The sequence below is a fragment of the Triticum dicoccoides genome, chromosome 2B (genome assembly GCF_002162155.2).
Source record: "Triticum dicoccoides isolate Atlit2015 ecotype Zavitan chromosome 2B, WEW_v2.0, whole genome shotgun sequence".
Classification (NCBI taxonomy): Eukaryota; Viridiplantae; Streptophyta; class Magnoliopsida; order Poales; family Poaceae; genus Triticum; species Triticum dicoccoides.
This window is the reverse complement of record NC_041383.1, coordinates 618,461,701-618,483,063: the sequence shown is the minus strand read 5'-3', so window position 1 is coordinate 618,483,063 and position 21,363 is coordinate 618,461,701.

Genomic DNA, 21,363 nt, shown 5'->3' with positions numbered 1-21,363 from the left:
TTTTGTGCCAATTATGTTATGCTTGCGAGGGTCAGGGCGCTTGACCAGTTCCCAAACATTATTCAGCTTGAACTGTTGAAGTTCTTCTTGCATGGCTTGAATCCATTCAGGTTCCATAAAGGCTTCAGCAACTTTCTTGGGTTTAGATATTGATACAAATGAAAAATGCCCATAGAAATTTGCTAACTGTGTTGCTCTTGATCGAGTAAGAGGACCAGGTGCGTTGATGCTATCAATTATCTTCTCAATTTGTACTTCATTTGCAACACGAGGATGAACTGGACGAAGACCATGCTCATGCTGATCATTGTCATCATTGGAAGTATTGTCTTCGGTCTGAGCATTGTCTTCAGGTTGGTTTGGTGCAGAAATGATAAGTTCCTCTTCAGGTTGTGCTTCAGAGGGCATGATCTCACCAGTTCCCATCAGCTTGATAGATTCACTAGAAGGAGCTTCATCAAGTGCATTTGGCAGGATCTCTCGTTGTGAACCATTGGTTTCATCAAATCGCACATCCACTGTTTCAACGATTTTGTAGTGGAAGAGGTTGAAGACTCTGTAAGAGTGTGAATCCTTTCCATAGCCAAGCATGAAGCCTTCGTGAGCTTTGGGTTCAAATTTTGACTTGTGATGGGGATCCTTGATCCAGCACCTAGCACCAAAGACTCTGAAGTAGCTTACATTTGGCTTCTTGCCAGTAAGGAGCTCATAGGATGTTTTGCCCAGAAGCTTGTGGATGTAAACACGGTTGATGATGTGACATGCAGTATCAATTGCTTCAGGCTAGAATTTTCTTGGTGTCTTGTACTCGTCAAGCATTGTTCGAGCCATCTCAATGAGGGTTCTGTTCTTATGCTCAATAATGCCATTTTGCTGAGGTGTGTAAGGAGCAGAAAATTCATGAGTGATTCCCATTGTATCCAGATAAAGATAAAGGCCGGTGTTCTTGAATTCAGTGCCGTTATCACTTCTGATATGCTTGATCTTGATGCCATAATTGTTCATTGCTCGATTGGCAAATCGTCTGAAGACATCTTGTACTTCAGTCTTTTAGAGGTGCACCCATGTATATCTTGAGTAGTCATCAACAATGACGAAGCCATAGAGACATGCCGTTGTTGTGAGGGTGGAGTAGTGAGTAGGTCCAAATAAGTCCATGTGTAGCAGCTCGAAGGGTTGAGATGTTGTCATGATTGTCTTCGAGGGATGCTTGGCCCTTGTCATCTTCCCAGCTTCCCAAGCACCACACAAATGATCTTTCTTGAACTTGACACCTTCGATGCCTATGACATGCTTCTTCTTGACGAGAGTGTACAAGTTCCTCATGCCAGCGTGCCCTAGCCTTCGATGCCAGAGCCAGCATTCTGAAGCTTTTACGAGAAGACATACAACAAGCTATGGACCTGCTGAGAAATCTACCATGTATAGATCACCTTTCCTATACCCTTCAAAGACTAGAGACTTGTCAGATTCCATTAGTACAAGGCAACGATATTTTCCAAATATCACAATCATGTTTAAGTCACAAAGCATTGAGATAGACATTAAGTTGAATCCAAGGGATTCAACAAGCATCACTTTATCCATGTGTTGATCCTTTGAGATTGCAACTCTACCTAGACCCAATACCTTGCCTTTACCAGTGTCAGCAAATGTGATTTGACTCTTGTCGGATGGACGTAAGGTTGAGTCCATGAGAAGACTTTGATCACCAGTCATATGATTAGTGCATCCGCTGTCAATAACCCATTCTGAAGCTTTTGGTGACATGCCCTATAGTGCAGTTAGGAGGATAGGCTTCACAAGGTATGTTGTGAAGCATAAGCATTTGATGCACATGTGGATTATCATAGCACAGTATGACAGGTAAGTGATTCATATGTGGAATACATAGTAAGTCATTTTATCATGCGTCCCTTTGTGTTTTAGGTCCCCAGCAATAATATCGGACGCCTTTGATTGCTGGCTGGAGACCATGGTCTGCAAAAGAGAGTTAATTCTTCTTCACCACCCACATCTTTAGGGGTGGCTTAGAAGCAATGAGTCTAAGTGCAGCATCTAAGAATTTCGGCTTTGGAGCCCTAGCAAATAGCCTTGCAGGAGATGAATGATACTCATGTGAATAAGCAGAAAAGTTCTTAGTATTGTGAACATAGCGGTTTGAAGACACACGCTCATATTCATAGGTTTGAGTGTGATTTCCCTGCAAAACATTGGCGTTAGGGTGACTCAGGTGAGTCTTGTTTCCGTATGAAGCCGTTGGACCATGTGACGCCTTTGATCTGGGGTTTGTCTTCTTCCCTGGTGGTGTCATGACAACATTAACAGGAAGATTCTCAAGACAGCTTTTGGGAACCCAAATCTTCTTCATTGGCGGTCCATTCCTGTAGTTAGTACCAATATACCTGGAAAACACTTCACCATTCTGATTTTTGAACAGTTTATAGTTTGCATCAAAGGATTCATCAATGATAATAGGATTAGCACAGGTAAATCCAGATAAAGTGGATGGATCCACTGAAGGTTCCTTTGTAGCAACCCATATGGTTTTGGGATACTACTCAGGCTTCCAGTAGGAACCATCGGCATTCATTTTCCTCTCGAACCCAACACCCTCTTTCCTAGGGTTTCGGTTCAGAATCTGCTTTTTGAGGACATCGCAGAGAGTCTGATGTCCCTTCAAACTTTTGTACATCCCTATTTCAAGCAATGTCTTCAACATAGCATTTTCATCAGCAACAGCAGTGGTATCCTCCGCAGAGGGGTTAGCAACCACTTCAGTAGGTGAAGACAATGAAACAGTAGCAGCAGTGGAACATTCAGCAACATATGTAGCGTTATCACGCTCAATGCATTTTAGACATGGTGGTTCAAATCCATCCTGAGCGGGACTGATCTGTTGAGCGCGAAGTGACTCATTCTCTGTTTGAAGGTCTTCATGAGTCGCTTTCAATTTCTCAAGCTCTTGCTTCCTTTGAAGATAATCATAGGAGAGCTTTTCATATGTGGTTGAGAGCGTCTCATGAAGACTTTCAAGTTCTTGGTACTTAGCATGAAGATTTTTTATGTCTTCTACTAAGGACTGTCAACGTGTCATTTCCGCGTCCAACAGGTCATCGCTTTTGTCTAACAGTTTTTGAGTATGTTCCATAGCCCTTTGTTGTTCAGTAGCAATTTTAGCAAGTGTTTTGTAGCTGGGTTTAGATTCACAATCAGAGTCATCTTCACTTGATGTTTGAAAGTAGGCATCGCGCGATTTTACCTTGGCACCACGTGCCATGAAGCAGTAGGTGGGAGCAGGATCGTCCTTGTCATCATCAGCGTTGGTGTGGGAGTCATTGTCTTCAGAGTTGAAGATGGACTTTGCGACGTAGGCTGTGGCTAGAGCCAGACTTGCAACGCCAGAGTCGGACTCAACTTCAGATTCCACCTCTGCCTCCTCAGAAGCAGACTCCTCCTCTGAATCCATTTCCTTGCCAACAAAAGCACGAGCCATGCCATATGAGCTCTTCTTATGAGATGAGGATTTTGATGTGGACTTGGAAGAAGACTTTGATGATTTCTTCTTCTTCTTGTCATCAGAGTCATATTCCTTGCTCTTCTTCTTTTTCTTCTCGTTGTCCCACTGAGGACACTCGGAGATGTAGTGCCTGGGCTTCTTACACTTGTGACATGTTCTCTTCTTTTCGTATTGAGTGGAAGCTTCATCATTTCTTGAACTGGATCGTGAAGACTTTCTGAAGCTCTTCTTCTTGGTGAATTTCTGGAACTTCTTCACAAGCATAGAAAGCTCCCTTCCAATGTCTTCAGGATCGTTAGAACCGCAGTCAGATTCTTCTTCTTCAGATGAGGAAACAACTTTTGCCTTCAAAGCACGAGTTCGGCCATAGTTGGGGCCATAGATATCTCTTTTCTCAGAAAGCTGGAACTCATGTGTGTTGAGCCTTTCAAGTATATCAGACGGATCAAGTGTCTTGAAGTCAGGACGTTCTTGTATCATGAGGGCAAGGGTGTCAAAGGAGGTGTCAAGTGATCTCAGCAGTGTCTTGACAATTTCATGCTTGGTGATCTCAGTGGCGCCGAGAGCCTGAAGCTCATTTGTGATGTCGGTGAGGTGATCAAACGTGAGCTGGACATTTTCATTGTCGTTTCTCTTGAAGCGGTTGAAGAGATTGCGAAGAACACTGATTCTCTGGTCTCTTTGAGTAGAGACGCCTTCGTTGACCTTGGATAGCCAGTCCCAGACTAGCTTTGACGTTTCCAGAGCACTCACACGGCCATACTGTCCTTTGGTCAGATGACCACAGATGATGTTCTTTGCAGTCGAGTCTAGTTGAATGAACTTCTTGACATCAGTAGGGGTGACACCTTCACCAGTTTTGGGAACGCCATTCTTGACGACATACCAGAGGTTGACATCAATGGCTTCAAGATGCATGCGCATCTTATTCTTCCAGTAGGGATATTCTGTTCCATCGAACACGGGGCAAGCAGCGGAGACTTTGATTATCCCTGCAGTCGACATAGCTAAACTCCAGGTGGTTAAACCAAATCACACAGAACAAGGGAGTACCTTGCTCTGATACCAATTAAAAGTGCTAGTTATCGACTAGAGGGGGGTGAATAGGCGATTTTTATCAAAGTCTTCAAAACGTGGAAGTTTCGAAGACAAACAATAGAAATAACCTAATTGATATGCAGCGGAAGATAAACTACAACAAGCAAGCCATAGTCAAGTATGCAATAGCGTTAACGTACGAAAACTAATAGTAGCTAGGTAGTAGGATCAGGATGGAAGATAGTATGAAGCCAATCAACAATAGTAGTCAAGCAATGAAGTCAATCAGATAAGACAGATAAGCAATGACTTCACGAAGACAAACTCAAAGTAAAGGAGGGAAGAGATAGAACCAGTTGCTTGTTGAACACACGGGATTTGTTGGACCAGTTCCAGTTGCTGTGACAACTGTACGTCTGGTTAGGGAGGCTGAGATTCAACTCAGAAGACCGTGTCTTCACCTTATTCCCCTTGAGCTCAGGACACTTAGTCCTCGCCCAATCACTCTGGTAAGTCTTCAAGGTAGACTTCCGAACCTTCACAGACTTCGTTCACCCGGCAATCCACAATGACTCTTGGATGCTCAGAATGCGACGCCTAACCGGCTGGAGGATTCACAGTCCTCAAGTGTAATAAGTCTTCAGGTCACACAGACAGAAAGACTTCAGTGATGCCTAACACTCTTTGGCTCTGGGTGTTTGGGCTTTGTCCTCGCAAGGATTTCTCTCTCTCAAATGCTTCGAGGTGGGTTGCTCTCAAACGACAAAAGCCGTATACTAACTCTGAGCAGCCACCAATTTATGGTGTAGGGGGTGGGCTATTTATTGCCACTAGGCAACCCGACCTGATTTGTCCAAAATGGCCATGGGTCACTAAGGAACTGACACGTGTTCCAACGGTCAGATTTCAAACACACGCGGCAACTTTACTTGGGCTACAAGCAAAGCTGACTCATCCAGCTCTGGATAAGGTTTGCTCTCATTGTCTTCGCTCGAAGACATAGGATTTGAGTTGAGCATCACTTCAGTCACTCTGACTTAGTTCACTTGGACCCCACTTAATAGTACGGTGGTTCCTATGACTCAACAAAGAAGAAAAGGAAGCAACGAATCCACATAGTCTTCGCGCATCATAGTCTTCACGCAATGTCTTCTCATGTCATAGTCTTCAATATGAATATCTTCTCATACCACCATTGTCTTCAATGTCTTCATACATTTTTAGGGGTCATCTCCGGTAGGTAAACCGAATCAATGAGGGACACTACCTGCGTTATCCTGCAATTCTCACAAACGCATTAGTCCCTCAACCAACTTTGTCGTCAATACTCCAAAACCAACTAGGGGTGGCACTAGATGCACTTACAATGCTAGAAACTTCCGTGTACAGCCACAAGCTATTATGGGCTCTAGCATAGTTGATTAAGTTGCATGACCTCTTTCAGTGGTGGGCTAGCAGATGTAGGGGAAAGTAGGTGTAACTGTCCATCCAGAGTAAAGAGTTAACGTTCTTAAAAGACTGTGTCTCGGTCATCCATTTCTCAAACACCATGTTGTGCGAGAAATCTAACAGAGGAGATCGAGTCTTGTGGGGAAAAGTGCGCAAACCTCTGCAGAGTGTACAAACCAATCATGGTTAGTCGTGTCCCCGGTTATGGACATCTTGAGTATTTGGATCTCGGATTATCATGTCGATCTCATCACTCTAAATTAATTTGATTGGGTTTAATGATGATGCTTAATTGGGATTGAGTTGGAGGAACCTTCTCAATATTTAACAACCACCATGATAGTTAAATAAAATTTATTCCTTTGTTGTAGGAAAAAATTGGCTTTATGCAAAAAATGTAACCATAGAGCTTCCCACCAACCATATATGCATGTAGTGATAGCATTTATTTTGTTCATTACTCTATGTGTTACATTGCCAGCATATTCCATGTGTTGACCCGTTTCAGGCTGCAACATTTCATGTTGCAGACTTTTCAGACAACGAGTAAGGTGCCATAGGTCATCATCTTTCACTCAGCTATGTCGTTGGAGTTGATGGATTCACTTTATCTTCCAAGCCTTCCGCTGTTATTGTTTTTAGATGGCCTTAAGCCATATTATTGTAATAAGTTCTCTTTTGAGACATTCAATGTAATAAGTGTGTGATTGCTACTCTGCTATAAATCCTCGAGTATTGTGCGTGTCAGCATTACCGATCCAGGGATGACACTGATGCACAGAGATCGGACTGTTTGAGGTCTGGTCGCTACACACATATTTTAGTTGTTGTTGATTATGTTACTAAGTGGGTAGAAGGTATTTCAACTAGTGTTGATCACAACACCTATATTAAGATGCTTAAAGAAGTTATTTTTCTGAGGTTTGGAGTCCCTAGATACCTAATGACTGATAGTGGTTCACATTTTATTCATGGTGCTTTTCGTAAAATGCTTGCTAAATATGATGTTAATCATAGAATTGCACCCCCATATCACCCACAGTCTAGTGGCCAAGTAGAACTGATTAACAGAGAGCTTAAATTGATTTTGCAAAAGACTGTTAATAGATCTAGAAAGAATTGGTCCAAGAAACTTGATGATGCATTATGGGCTTATAGAACTGCATATAAAAATCCTATGGGTATGTCTCCATATAAAATGGTTTATGGAAAAGCATGTCACTTACCTCTCGAACTAGAACATAAGGCATATTGGGCCATTAAAGAGCTCAATTATGATTTCAAACTTGCCGGTGAGAAGAGGTTATTTGACATTAGCTCACTTGATGAATGGAAAACTCAAGCCTACGAGAATGCCAAACTGTTTAAACAAAATGTTAAAAGATGGCATGACAAAAGGATACAACAGCATGAGTTTAATGTAGGTGATTATGTGTTGCTTTTCAACTCTCTTTAAGATTTTTTGCAAGAAAACTCCTCTCTAAATGGGAAGGTCCTTACGTTATGAGGAGTTCTATCATTCCGGTGCCATAAAACTCAACAACTTCGAAGGCACAAATCCGAAGGTGGTGAACGGCCAAATAATCAAACATTATATCTCAGGTAATCCAATAAATGTTGAAACTAATGTTATTGAAACTGTGACCCCGAAGGAATACATAAGGAACACTTTCCAGGACGTTCCAGACTCAGAAAGGAATAGGTATGTGGTATGGTAAGTAAACTGACTCCAAAACAGTTCTAACGGCATTTTTTCTCTGTTTTGGAATATTTAAGAAAATAGGAAAATAAGAAGTAGTCCAGGAAGGACACGAGGCGTCCATGTGGGTGGAGGGCGCGCCCTACCCCCCTGGGCGCCCCCTGCCTCGTGGGCACCTCATGTGCTCTCCAGACTCCGTTTTCTTGAATGATACTTCTCTTGGTCGGTAAAAATTCATTATATAATCTCCCGAAGGTTTTGTCAACCGTACCACGACAAAATCCTCTGATTTTGTTTCGAGCTATTTTTCGGACAGATCTAGATCACCGTGATGTCTTCAAGTGCCCCCAAGGACAAGTTTTTCGAGAAGGTCATCAACCCCTACCTCGTGGAGGTGCTGCAACACCCTCAAACCATTGAGATGCGTGAGGGGTTGTTGTACATCCGCGATGTTGAGGGACCAAGGAGGACTGGAAGCGTTGAGACAAGACTCGAAGCAATGTAACAACAAGTTTTCAAGTGCCAAGGGATGGTGGAACGCAGACTCAACGCCAACCACATGATGATCGTGGAGTTCACCGACAACCACAAGCTGGATGCCAAGAACATTGGGGAGAGCATCTTCAAGATTCATGAGAAAATCGAGCACCTCCAAGCCCAGATCTATGACCTGCAAAACCAAAACTGTGAGTATGAATATAGATTCAAGAGGATGAGTTTGGCTGCAGATTTGAGGATCCCGGAGACTCGATCATCCTTCTATGATGGTGAGCATGTGCCTTGGAAGATGGATGACAAGCCTACACCATCAACAACTCTATCATCATCACCTCTGAAGAAGGAGACATAATCACATGGGTATGGGCACTCCCCTTGGCAACTGCCAAGCTTGGGGGAGTTGCCCCGGTATCGTATCACCATCACACTCCTATCTTTACCGTTTTTCTTAGTTTGATCCTTTTGGTAATATCTTGATCTAGTAGAATAAAGTTTTAGAATGATCTAGTTTTGAGTTTTACTTTATGATCCCTCTATGTAATTGAGTCCATGAGCTATATACAATAAAGATTAGTCTTGAGCCAAGGGCTTTGCTATGTTGCTATGATCTTGAGGGAATAAAAGAAAAGGAAAGAATAAAAATAAATAAAAGAGATCATATTGATCTTATGGAGAGTAATGACTTCACATATAAAGAGTATGATGAATAAAAGTTGTTGAGAGTTGACAAACATAGTTTTGGTCATCGTTGCAATTAATAGGAAGTAATAAAGAAAGAGATGTTTTCACATATAAATATACTATCTTGGACATCTTTTATGATTGTGAGCACTCATTAAAATATGACATGCTAAAGAGTTGATGTTGGACAAGGAAGACAACATAATGGGTTATGTTTTCTTATATCTGAAATAAAGTATATTGTCATGGATCATCCAACATGTTGAGCTTGCCTTTCCTCCTCGTGCGAGCCAAATTCTTTGCACTAAGTAGAGATACTACTTGTGCTTCCAAATATCCTTAAACCCAATTTTGCCACGAGAGTCCACCATACCTACCCATGGATTAAGTAAGATCCTTAAAGTAAGTTGTCATTGTTGCAAGCAATAAAAATTGCTCTTTAAATATGTATGATTTATTAGTGTGGGAGAAAATAAGCTTTATACGATCTTGTGATGTGGAAGAAATAAAAGTGATGGACTGCATAATAAAGGTCCATATCACAAGTGGCAATATAAAGTGACATTCTTTTGCATTAAGATTTTGTGCATCCAACCATAAAAGCACATGACAACCTATGCTTCCCTCTGCGAAGGGCCTATCTTTTACTTTTGTCTTACACATTATGCAAGAGTCATGGTGTTCTTCACCTTTCCTTTTTATATTTTATCCTTTGGCAAGCACCTTGTGTTGGAAAGATCCTGATATATATATACCCAATTGGATGTCAGTTAGCATGAACTATTATTGTTGACTTTATCCTCAGTGTCCGATTGAAACTTCATACCCATAAGTGTTGCGTGAGTGTTAGCAATTGTGAAAGACTAAATGATAGTTGAGTATGTGGACTTGCTGAAAAGCTCTTATATTAACTCTTTCCGATGTTATGATAAATTGAATTGCTTCAATGACCGAGATTGTAGTTTGTTAATTCTTAATGAAATTTCTGATTCATACTTGACATTGTGAATAGATTGTTACTTTAGTATAAGAAATCATATGACAAAATATATTTATGTTGTTGTTATAAGAACGATCATGATGCCCTCATGTCCGTATTTTATTTTATCGACACCTCTATCTCTAAACATGTGGACATATTTTTTGTTATCGGCTTCTGCTTGAGGACAAGCGAGGTCTAAGCTTGGGGGAGTTGATACGTCCATTTTGCATCATGCTTTTATATCGATATTTATTGCATTATGGGCTATTATTGCACGTTACGTCACAATACTTATGCCTATTCTCTCTTATTTTACAAGGTTTACACGAAGAGGGAGAATGTCGACAGCTGGAATTCTGGGCTAGAAACGGAGCAATTATTAGAGACCTATTCTGCACAACTCCAAAAGTCCTGAAACTCCAGAGAAGTTATTTTTGGAATTAATAAAAAATACTGAGTGAAGAAAATACCGGAGGGGGGCCACCCACCGTCCATGAGGGTGGGGGCGCGCCCTACCCTCCTGGGCGCACCCCCTTCCTCATGGGCCCCCTAGCAGGCCTCTGATGCCCATCTTCTGCTATATGAAGTCTTTTACCCTGGAAAAAAATCATAAGCAAACTTTCGGGATGAAACACCGCCGCCACGAGGCGGAACCTTGGCGGAACCAATCTAGGGCTTCGGCGGAGCTTTTCTGCCGGGGAAACATCCCTCTGGGAGGGGGAAATCATCATCACCATCGATCCTCTCATCGGGAGGGGGTCAATCTCCATCAACAGCTTCACCAGCACCATCTCCTCTCAAACCCTAGTTCATCTCTTGTATCCAATCTTTGTCCCAAAACCTCAGATTGGTACCTGTGGGTTGCTAGTAGTGTTGATTACTCCTTGTAGTTGATGCTAATTGGTTTATTCGGTGGAAGATTATATGTTCAAACCCTTTATGCATATTAATACCCCTCTGATTATGAACATGAATATGATTTGTGAGTAGTTACGTTTGTTCCTGAGGACATGGGAGAGGTCTTGCTATAAGTAGTCATGTGAGTTTGGTATTCGTTTGATATTTTGATGAGATGTATGTTGTCTCTCCTCTAGTGGTGTTATGTGAACGTCGACTACAATGCACTTCACCATTTTTTGGGCCTAGAGGAAGGCATTGGGAAGTAATAAGTAGATGATGGGTTGCTAGAGTGACAGAAGCTTAAACCCTAGTTTATGAGTTGCTTCATAAGGGGCTGATTTGGATCCACATGTTTCATGCTATGGTTAGGTTTACCTTAATACTTCTTTTCTAGTTGCAGATGCTTGCAATAGGGGTTAATCATAAGTGGGATGCTTGTCCAAGAAAGGGCAGTACCCAAGCACCGGTCCACCCACATATCAAATTATCAAAGTAACGAACGCGAATCATATGAGCGTGATGAAAACTAACTTGACAATCATTCCCATGTGTCCTCGGGAGCGCTTTTCTCTATATAAGAAGTTGTCCAGGCTTGTCCTTTGCTACAAAAAGGATTGGGCCACCTTGCTGCACCTTATTTACTTTTGTTACTTGTTACCCGTTACGAATTACCTTATCACAAAACTATCTGTTACCGATAATTTCAGTGCTTGCAGAGAATACCTTACTAAAAACCGCTTATCATTTCCTTCTGCTCCTCGTTGGGTTCGACACTCTTACTTATTGAAAGTACTACGATAGATCCCCTATACTTGTGGGTCATCAACACACACGCATGGACCCTACCCCTATGAGCACCTTCGAGAGACCGATCCTGCATATCATCTTGGGATTGACGAAGTCACTTTGAGCCGAAGGCTTGTGCCCTCTATATGCTTTTTTTGGAAAACTTTCTCTAGCTCACTTCATTTTTTCGGCCCTCTCTCTCTCTTTCTTTCTTTCTCTCTCTAGATGCCTTGCATGAATCTTAGAGCAGGTCCTAGAAAACCGAAAATCTTAGAGCAGGGCACAAAGCACGTCCTCTGTAGCATTGTTCATACTGTTTGGGTCCTCACACAAAGGGTTGAAATTAGCTGATCCGCTTCAACTTGTGATGACCCACAAGTGTAGGGGACCAATCATAGTCCTTTCGATAAGTAAGAGTGTCAAACGCAACAAGGTGCAGAAGGAAATGACAAGTGGTTTTCAGCAAGGTATTCTCTGCAAGCACTGAAATTATAAGTAACGAGTAGTTTGATAGCAGGATAATTTGTAACGAGCAAGTAATGGTAATGGCAAATAATATGCATCAAGGTAGCCCAATACTTTTGTGGCAAAGGACATGCCAAAACGGTCTCTCATGATAAGCAAAGTGTTCTTGAGGGTACACGGGAATTTCATCTAGTCACTTTCATCATGTTGGTTCAATTCGTGTTCGCTACTTTAATAATTTGATATATGGGTGGACCGGTGCTTAGGTGTTGTTCTTACTCGAACAAACCTCCTACTTATGATTAACCCCCTCACAAGCATCTGCAACTATGAGAAAAGTATTAAGATAAAATCTAACCATAGCATTAAACTTTTGGATCCAAATCAGTCCCTTACGAAGTAGCGCATAAACTAGGGTTTCAGCTTCTGTCACTTTAGCAACCCATCATCTAATAACTACTCTACAATGCATTCCCTTAGGCCCTAATAAGGTAAAGTGTCATGTAGTCGACATTCACATGACACCACTAAGGGAATCACAACATACATATCATCAAAATATCAAACACATATCAAGTTCACATGATTACTTGCAACAAGATTTCTCCCATGACCTCAAGAACAAAAGTAACTACTCGCAAATGATAATCATGCTCAAGATCAGAGGGGTATTAAATAGCATAATGAATCTGAACATATAATCTTCCACCAAATAAACCATATAGTAATCAACTACAAGATGTAATCAACACTACTAGTCACCCACAAGTACCAATCTAAGGTTCCCGTACAAAGGTTGAACACAAGAGATGAATTAGGGTTTGAGAGGAGATGTTGTTGATGAAGATTGCCCTCCCCAAGATGTGGTGATGATGATGACGATGATTTCCCCCTCCGGGGGGGAAGTTCCTCGGGCAGAATCGCTCCACCGGAGGGCAAAAGTGCTCCTAGCCAAGTTCCGCCTTTAGGCGGCGGCGCTTCGTCCTGAAAGTCCTCTCCTTATTTATTTTCTAGGTCAAAATGACTAATATACCAGAAGAAGGGCATCGGAGGTGGGCCGAGGAGGGCACAACCCACCAGGGCGCGCGCAGGTGGGTTGTGCCCACTTGTTGGGCCCCCTCTGGTAGTTATTTGCTCCAATAATTCTTAAATATACCATAAAAATCTCTGTCAAGTTTCAGCTCATTTGGAGTTGTGCAGAATAGGTAGCCTGACGTTGCTTTTTCTGGTATAGAATTCCAGCTACCGGTATTCTCCCTCTTTGTGTAAGCATTGCATATTATGAGAGAAAAGGCATTAGAATTACCCCATAAAGCATTATTATGCATAAAAATGTTATAAATAACAGTAGGAAAACATGATGCAAGATGGACGTATCAAATCCCCCAAGCTTAGACATCGCTTGTCCTCAAGTCAAAGCCGAAATCGAAATACATGTCCACATGCTTAGAGAGAGAGATAGAGGTGTTGATAAAAACAAAATACAGACATAGAAGCATCATGTATATCATTATAACAACAACAAACTTTATTATAGAGCATTTATCAAATAACTTTTATCATAAACTTCTCATGAACAAGTAACGATTCATCACAACATTGAAGTATAAAGCATAAACTCTATTGAAAACTAACAAACTATGTTCTCAGTCAACTTTTCAACTACAATTCATCATCTTTTCAGGAAGGGTCACGTATCTAAGCCTTTTGTCAAGTCCGCATACTCAACCATCATATAATCTTCTATAATTGCTAACACTCACTGCATACACATGAGCAAAAAGTTTGAACCAGACACAAAGAAAGATAGGGACGTATAGTTTCGCCTCCCAACATATTCACCTCAAGGGTGATGTCAACAATAATAACTCATGCCCATCCATATCAACCTGGATATATGTGCCTAGATCTTTCCTTGCCACATGGTGCTTTCCAAAAGAGAAAATAAGAAGGAATAGAGAGAGATACTTTGACTCTTGCGTAAAAGTAAATACATAAAAGTAAAAGATAGGCCCTTCATAGAGGGAAGCAGAGGTTGCCATGCGCCTTTTGGTCGTATGCTCAATCTCTTACTGCAAAAGAATGTCACCTTATATTGCCCCTTGTGATAGCAACCTTTATTATGCAGTCCGTCACCTTTATTAATTTGCCATCACAAGTTCCTACAACGCTCAATTTTCTCTTACACTAAATGATATAACACATTTAGTAGCAATTTTTATTTCCTTATTGCACCGATGACAACTTACTTGAAGGATCTTACTCAATCCATAGGTAGGTATGGTGGACTCTCAAAACAAGATTTGGGTTAAGAGTTTTTGGATGCACAAGTAGTATCTCTACTTAGTGCGGAATTCTTGGCTAGCAAAGGTGGGGGAAAGCACCACATGTTAAAGGATCTATGACAATATAACTTCTATGTGAATATGAGCAAACATAAATCATTACATTGTCCTCCTTGTCCAACATCAACAATTTTGGCATATAATATTTTGGTGGGGGCTCACAATCATAAAAGATGACCAAGATAGTGTATTTGCAAGTGAATCTTCTCTTCCCTTATTAATTCTTTCATGAATTGCATCATTGACCAATGTTATGTTTGTCAATCTCCAATAAATTTTACTACTTATACTCTTCCTTATGTGATGTCATTACTTACCATAAGATTAGCATATGATATTTTCATTTATTTCCTTCCTTTTTATTGAAACATGAAAGTAAAGAAATTAAAATTCAAACAAAACTTTATTATATATCTCACACATGATTTCGTCAAAAGATTACTAAGCAAGCACTCAAAAAGAAAGGATCGAATAAACTTTTATTCAGCTAAATAAAAAGATAACTAAAGACCGAACTAAGATAAGTATAGGCAATAGATAGTGGTGGTGATATGATACCCGAACACCTCCCCCAAGCTTGGCACAAGCCAAGGGGAGTGCCCATACCCGATACTCAAGTCTTCTTTGGTGATGAAGAAGGTGGTGGTGATGAGGTAGTAGCGAGTTTGTCCCTCTTCCTCAACTTATGCTTGAGGACAGAATTTTCCTCCCTCAGGTCACAGATCTCCTGCTCAAGCTCTAGTATCTTTTTGCATAATTCTTGCTTGTTTTTTTGAAAGAGGCAAAAAGGGATAATCTGAACCTTAGGTTTCTTTGCTTCCTTGGGGAAACTTGACTTCTTGAATTCCACGTGCATGTACCCAGGTTGGGGCAATGGAAGTTCATCTTCATCAGAGCTGGTATCTTCTTTCCCTTTAGTATCATAATCTTCTTCCTCCTTCGAAGTCCAACCATAATGTTCCGCATCCCCATAAACCATGGGGTTTGCAATATAATCAGCAACATAGCTCTCACCCTCCGAGTCTTAAGATGACATATTTTTTAGATCTGTCAGAAAACACCAAGACAGAAGAACAGAAGATTTCTCCGCAATATGGTGGTCAATAGGTTCGGGAGGTATATAAAGATTTTTTTTATCTTGGGAAACAAGCAAACGGGAGAAAAGGGGAGTCTGGAAGGTACCCGAGGTGGGAACAACCCACCTGGGCGCACCTGGCATGTGCCCACCAGGGTTGCCTTCCTGGTTGTTTCTTATTTTCCTAATTTTTAAGATATTCCAAAACTGATAAAAAAATATTTTTGCAGATTTTTCGGAGTCCGTTTACTTACTGTATCACGTTCCTCCCTTCTTCATGATTCTGGAATGTTCCGGGAGGTTTATTTTATGTGTTCCTCCGGCGTCATGGTTTGGATAATATTGCTTTCGACATTAATAGGCGTACCTGAGATATAATGTTTAGTTATTTTACCATTGACCACCCTCAGGTTAGTACCTTCAGCATTATTTATTTTGATAGATTGAAAATGATAAAATTCTTCAATAACATAAGGTCCTTCCCATTTGGAGAGAAGTTCTCCTGCAAAGAATCTGAAACGAGAGGTGTACAAAAGGACATATTCACCCACTTTGAATTCCCGCTTTTGGATTCTTTTGTCATGCCATCTCTTAACTTTTTATTTAAATAATTTGGCATTTTCATAAGCTTGGGTTCTCCATTCATCTAGTGAGATAATATCAAATAACCTCCTTTCACCGGCAAGTTTGAAATCATAGTTGAGTTCTTTAGTTGCCCAATATGCTTTGTGTTCTAATTCAAGAGACAAATGACAAGTTTTTCCATAAACCATTTTATAAGGAGACATACACACAGGATTCGTATATGTTGTTCAGTAGGCCCAAAGTGCATCGTCCAATTTCTTAGACCAATTCTTTCGGGACCTATTAACAGTTTTTTGTAAAATTAACTTTATTTATCTATTGCTAAGTTCAAATTGAGCACTAGACTGAGGATGATAAGGTGATGCAATTCTATGGTTGACATCATACTTAGAAAGCATTTTATGGAAGGCACCATGAATAAAGTGTGAACCACCATCAGTCATTAAATATCTAGGGACTCCAAACCTTGGGAAAGTAACTTCCTTAAGCATTTTAATAGAGGTGTGGTGATCAGCACTACTAGTTGCAATAGCTTCTACCCACTTAGTAACATAATCAATAGCAAACAAAATATGTGTATACCCGTTAGAGGAAGGAAAAGGTCCCATGTAATCAAAACCCCAAATATCAAATGGTTCAACAACAAGAGAATAATTCATAGGCATTTCCTGACGCTTACCAATATTACCAATTCTTTGACATACATCACAAGATAAAACAAAATATGGGCATCCTTGAAGAGGGTAGGCCAATAAAAACCAGATTGTAATACCTTGTGATCAGTTATCACTACTAGTGAAAACCTTATACACAGAAACTTACCAGTAGCGCGGGCTAAAAAGAAGTGCTACTACAATTTACCACTAGCGCATGTAAACTAAACGCGTTGCAGCTAAGTTCGTAGCAGTAGCGCGTCCAATGGAGGAAGCGCTACTACTACAATTCCCCTTACTGTTCTCACCAGGCTACCAATAGTAGTAGCATGCTTAAGGAAAGCGCGTTGCTGCTAAGATTGTTGTAGCAGCGTGTTTTACGCAGAAAGCGCTACTGCTAAGGAAAGGAAAAGAAAATGAAAAACGTATAGAAAAGTAAATGAAAATGAAAAATAGAAAAAGGGGAAGGAAAAAAAGAAAATGTGAATGGAAATAAATGAAAAATAAAAATAATGGACAAATGCGTAGCAACAGCGGGCTTTCTGGACAGGCGCTATAGCTAACTTAGCAATAGCGCTTGTTTCCATCCAGCACTACAGCTAACTTAGCTATAGCTAATGTAGCAGTAGCGCTTTTCCTGGAACACGCTACTGCTACTTTTGACTTAACCATGCACGGTTCTTCTTCCCCACGGCCACTTCCCCCAGATGCAACGTGCGCGTCAGCTCTCGCCAGTGTGTGCTCTCCCGTCACCCTTCGCACGCCCTCGACGCCGCCCCCGACCCCGACCTCGACGCTGCCCTACATCACCGCCCTCCTCCATGCGCCTGAGCCCCAACCCCGACCCCGACCCCGACCTCGACGCCGCGTGCCCCTCTCCCTCGGCCGCTCTCTAACTCCGCCGGCGCCCGTGGTGAGCATGCCCTCCTCCTCCTCCTCCCCTACCTCTGCCTAGCTAGGGTTCCTAGGGTTAAATTTTAGAGTTCATCTAATTAGTTATGGTTCATCAAATTAGATGCTAATTAGGGCAGTAGTTGTTAAACAGAGTTAGTTTTAGAGTTCATCAAATTAGTTACTGTTAAATTTTAGAGTTCATCAAATTAGTTAGGGTTCATCAAATTTTAGAGTTCATCAAATTAGTTAGGGTTAAATTTTAGAGTTCATCTAACTAGTTTTTTTTACTATTTTTAGTAAGTGTTTAATAGAATTAGTAAGAAAATTAATAGAACTAGTTGAACTAGTTTATTTTTAGTAAGAACTAGTTGAATTAATAGAACTAGTTTATTTTTAGTAAGAAAATTAATAGAACTAGTTGAACTAGTTTATTTTTAGTAAGAACTAGTTGAATTAATAGAACTAGTTTTTTTAGTAAGAAAATTAATAGAACTAGTTGAACTAGTTTATTTTTAGTAAGAACTAGTTTATTTTTATTTATAGTAAGTGCTTAATTGAACTAGTTGAATTAATACAACTATTTTATTTTTAGTACGAAAATTAGTAGAACTAGCTTACTTTTTTAGTTAAAGCAATTATTCCCGCATCCACGTCGATGATGCCTATCCCGCATCCTCGTAGTCGACTCAGTGGAGGAGGCCTGCTTGATCAGAGGGGCCATGTCCGGGACTGGGCTCCGCCGGGCTGGTACTGGGATGTGCTACTTTCCGGGAGGCGCAGCTTGGTGAGGAGCCAGCTCGCCTTTGACCCGAACCTTCTTTGGTGGCGGTCGCGTGGGGCAATGACGGTGCGAAGGCTTGAGGACCCCGTGGATGTGGTACTTCATCGTGTCAGTGAGGAGGATGAGCACGTCTGTCACTACATGGTTGCGTTGGAGGGCAGGTTCTCCAATACCTGGCAGGTTCTTCAGGGATCTCACTGGAGCTATGATCATGTGATGGTTCCTTCTTTTTGGGTGTCCACCGCCCGGGCCGATACCCGTCGTTCGCTAGGTGTTTTAGCTGTATTATTGAGGTTATATGTATGAGACTATTCGAGATGTATTAGTGATAATATTCGATGATGTACGAATGCAAGAGATGATTTAGGTTTGCTTATTGAATGCATGATAATTTGAATACTAATTTATTTTTTGATTTAGTTTTGCTTATTGAATGCTCAAATTGGAGAACTACTCCTATTTTGAATGATCAAATTGGAGAGCACTATTTTGAATAGTATTTTGTTTTTGCAGCCAAATCTCCATGTCGTCGTTGTCGTCATCCCCGTCACAGGCCCCCTCCGACCTGGAGGTGAGACTAGCCAAATCTCCATGTCGATATGAGTCCTATAAGATATTTTGAAATGTTTTTGTTCATATTTTCTACCATTGAAATGCAATGACCATCAAGTTTGAATGCAAATAGGATATGTGATTGCCCAAGTGGCCATGTTTGCAGTTAACACCTTCGAGTGGCCTATGTTTTGTCGGAGTGTTGATTAATTTCTGTTCCAGCAAATTTCAGGCACTCGATATGTCCTTTTTTTGCAAAGGTCATGCCAGATTTTTCCGTGAATTTTGGCATGAGTTGTGCTAGAATATGTAGGAAATATCGAGTGGCCTGGATTTTCTAGAAAGATAATTAAACGACATTTCGGGTTGACTTTAAGTCTATCGAGGCTCCATACATGACAATCAAAAAATGAGTAAGGGAGAAAGTCTGCACCACATATGAGAGAGGAAGAAACCCGACTGTTGTCGTGGGGGTCGTTTCTCCTTCTTCTCCTTGTGCTAGACCTTTGTTAGGCACTAGGGGAAGGAGGAGTAACAACCATCACCGACGGTCGAAAAATCAATGAGGGAGTGTGTCCACCATATATGAGAGAAGAAGAATGTCGACTGTTGTCGTGGGGGTCGCTTCTCCTTCATTCCCGTGTGCTAGACATTTTGGTTTAATGTACTCGAGGATGAAGGGGGAGCGACCATCACCAACGGTCGAATATATACACCACGTGAGCTGAGAGTTTTCAAAAAAAGACTCGACGGACCGAAAGTCAACCCGTGCTGAATAATAATGATCTAATTTAGTTTTCATAGTAGATATATTGAATTTTAGAAGTTTAATCTTTGAATTATGAACATTGGAAATGTCGTCGGACGAAAGTCTCGTGGAGTGCTCATGGTGCGGCGACAACCGGGGTTTCTGCGACAGGCCTCACTTGGTAGAAGGTCGGCGCTTCAGCATTAAGCTCCAGGAGGCCTTCGGTGTTGAAACGGTACGCTACGATGCAAAGTGTTTTTTTCGTAATTAAGCTCGAGTTCTACTACTTCATTGTGTATTTCGTCTTTTACAATTCGACTAGCTTATCCCATGCCATGCAAGATGCTATGTCTTGGAGAGGATGGATTTTGAAGATCATGAGAGTATGGAAACAAAGAAAATTCACCGAAGGACCCATCATGGTATGGATTTGGAGGTAAATCTATACATTTCTGAGAGTGTATCCCATTTTGGTTACCCGGATTGGGAAGTACTTTGCAAGATGTATGATTTTCAAGAGGGTATGCTTGTCACCATGGATCTTGGTGATCCTGACATCGAGGAAGACAATTTGGACATTTGGGTCCTTGTTGATATGTTTCCAATTCTACCGCTATGTGAATTTCTCAAACATAGTTATTAAGTAGTTTATATTGTTTATTTCAAAATAGTTGACAGCTTATTTCCACTGATACCTTATTTTCATTCTTCAAAGAATGTGCGGAAGATGGTAGACAGAACCTACTACGCCGATGGCTCAGAATTTACTTATCGGGAGAAAAATCATCTGATCGCATTTATTACTGATCTTGAGAATTACAATATGTATTATCAAATTCCTCCACATTATGGTCAATATGTGCCACTAGTGCACGTGCTGAACTATGCTAACATCCATGGAGATGTGAGCGTAAGATTTTTTTTAGTATTACGACATCTGTGCATCTTTTGCTTAAATTCTTCTAAAACTCTACATTGCTAACTACAAAGTTATTACTATGTTTTTCAACAGATAATCTCGCAGGAGTGTGTGCCTCATCTGATGTTTCAGAAAGGTTGCCTTGATGTTTTGAATATATGGCCAGGTCATCCTACAAATCACTCCTGTTCATATCGGATTTCTAAAACCAATGAAGACATGACAATCAAAGATTGGAAAAAAATGTATGGTCACTCGTAGGGCGCTACTTGGAAGCAACATTAGGTGAAGGGTAAGAATTGGAGACAGGATAATCTACATTCTCCATAATGGAGAGTCAGGGCCTATCTTGTTTTATGCTATTTTACCTAAGAGAACCTAGTAGGTCCTATGAGAGAGAAGTAGGTCCTAGGTACAATGTGTTATTATGTGGTACAGTGTGTTAGAGTTGATGATGATGAGGAGTTGTGATTATGACTACTGACCAACTTGCTATATGATGTCTCATTGATAAAAATGATGATCACGAGGAGGTGTTATATGACAATGATGTATTATGATGATAAGTTGTTAATGATATGATGATGATCATGATGATGATGAGTTATTATGCCATTGGGTGAAAGAACCGCGGTTTAGTTTCAAGTGGATGGATCCAAAGGGACCATTGGTCACTTTGGATCCATGCACTTGAAACTAATCCACGGTTCTTTCACCCAATGATGTAGTAACTCATTTTGATGTAAAAACAATCTCTAAATTGCTACTGTACGAAAACTTGTATAATGGCGTA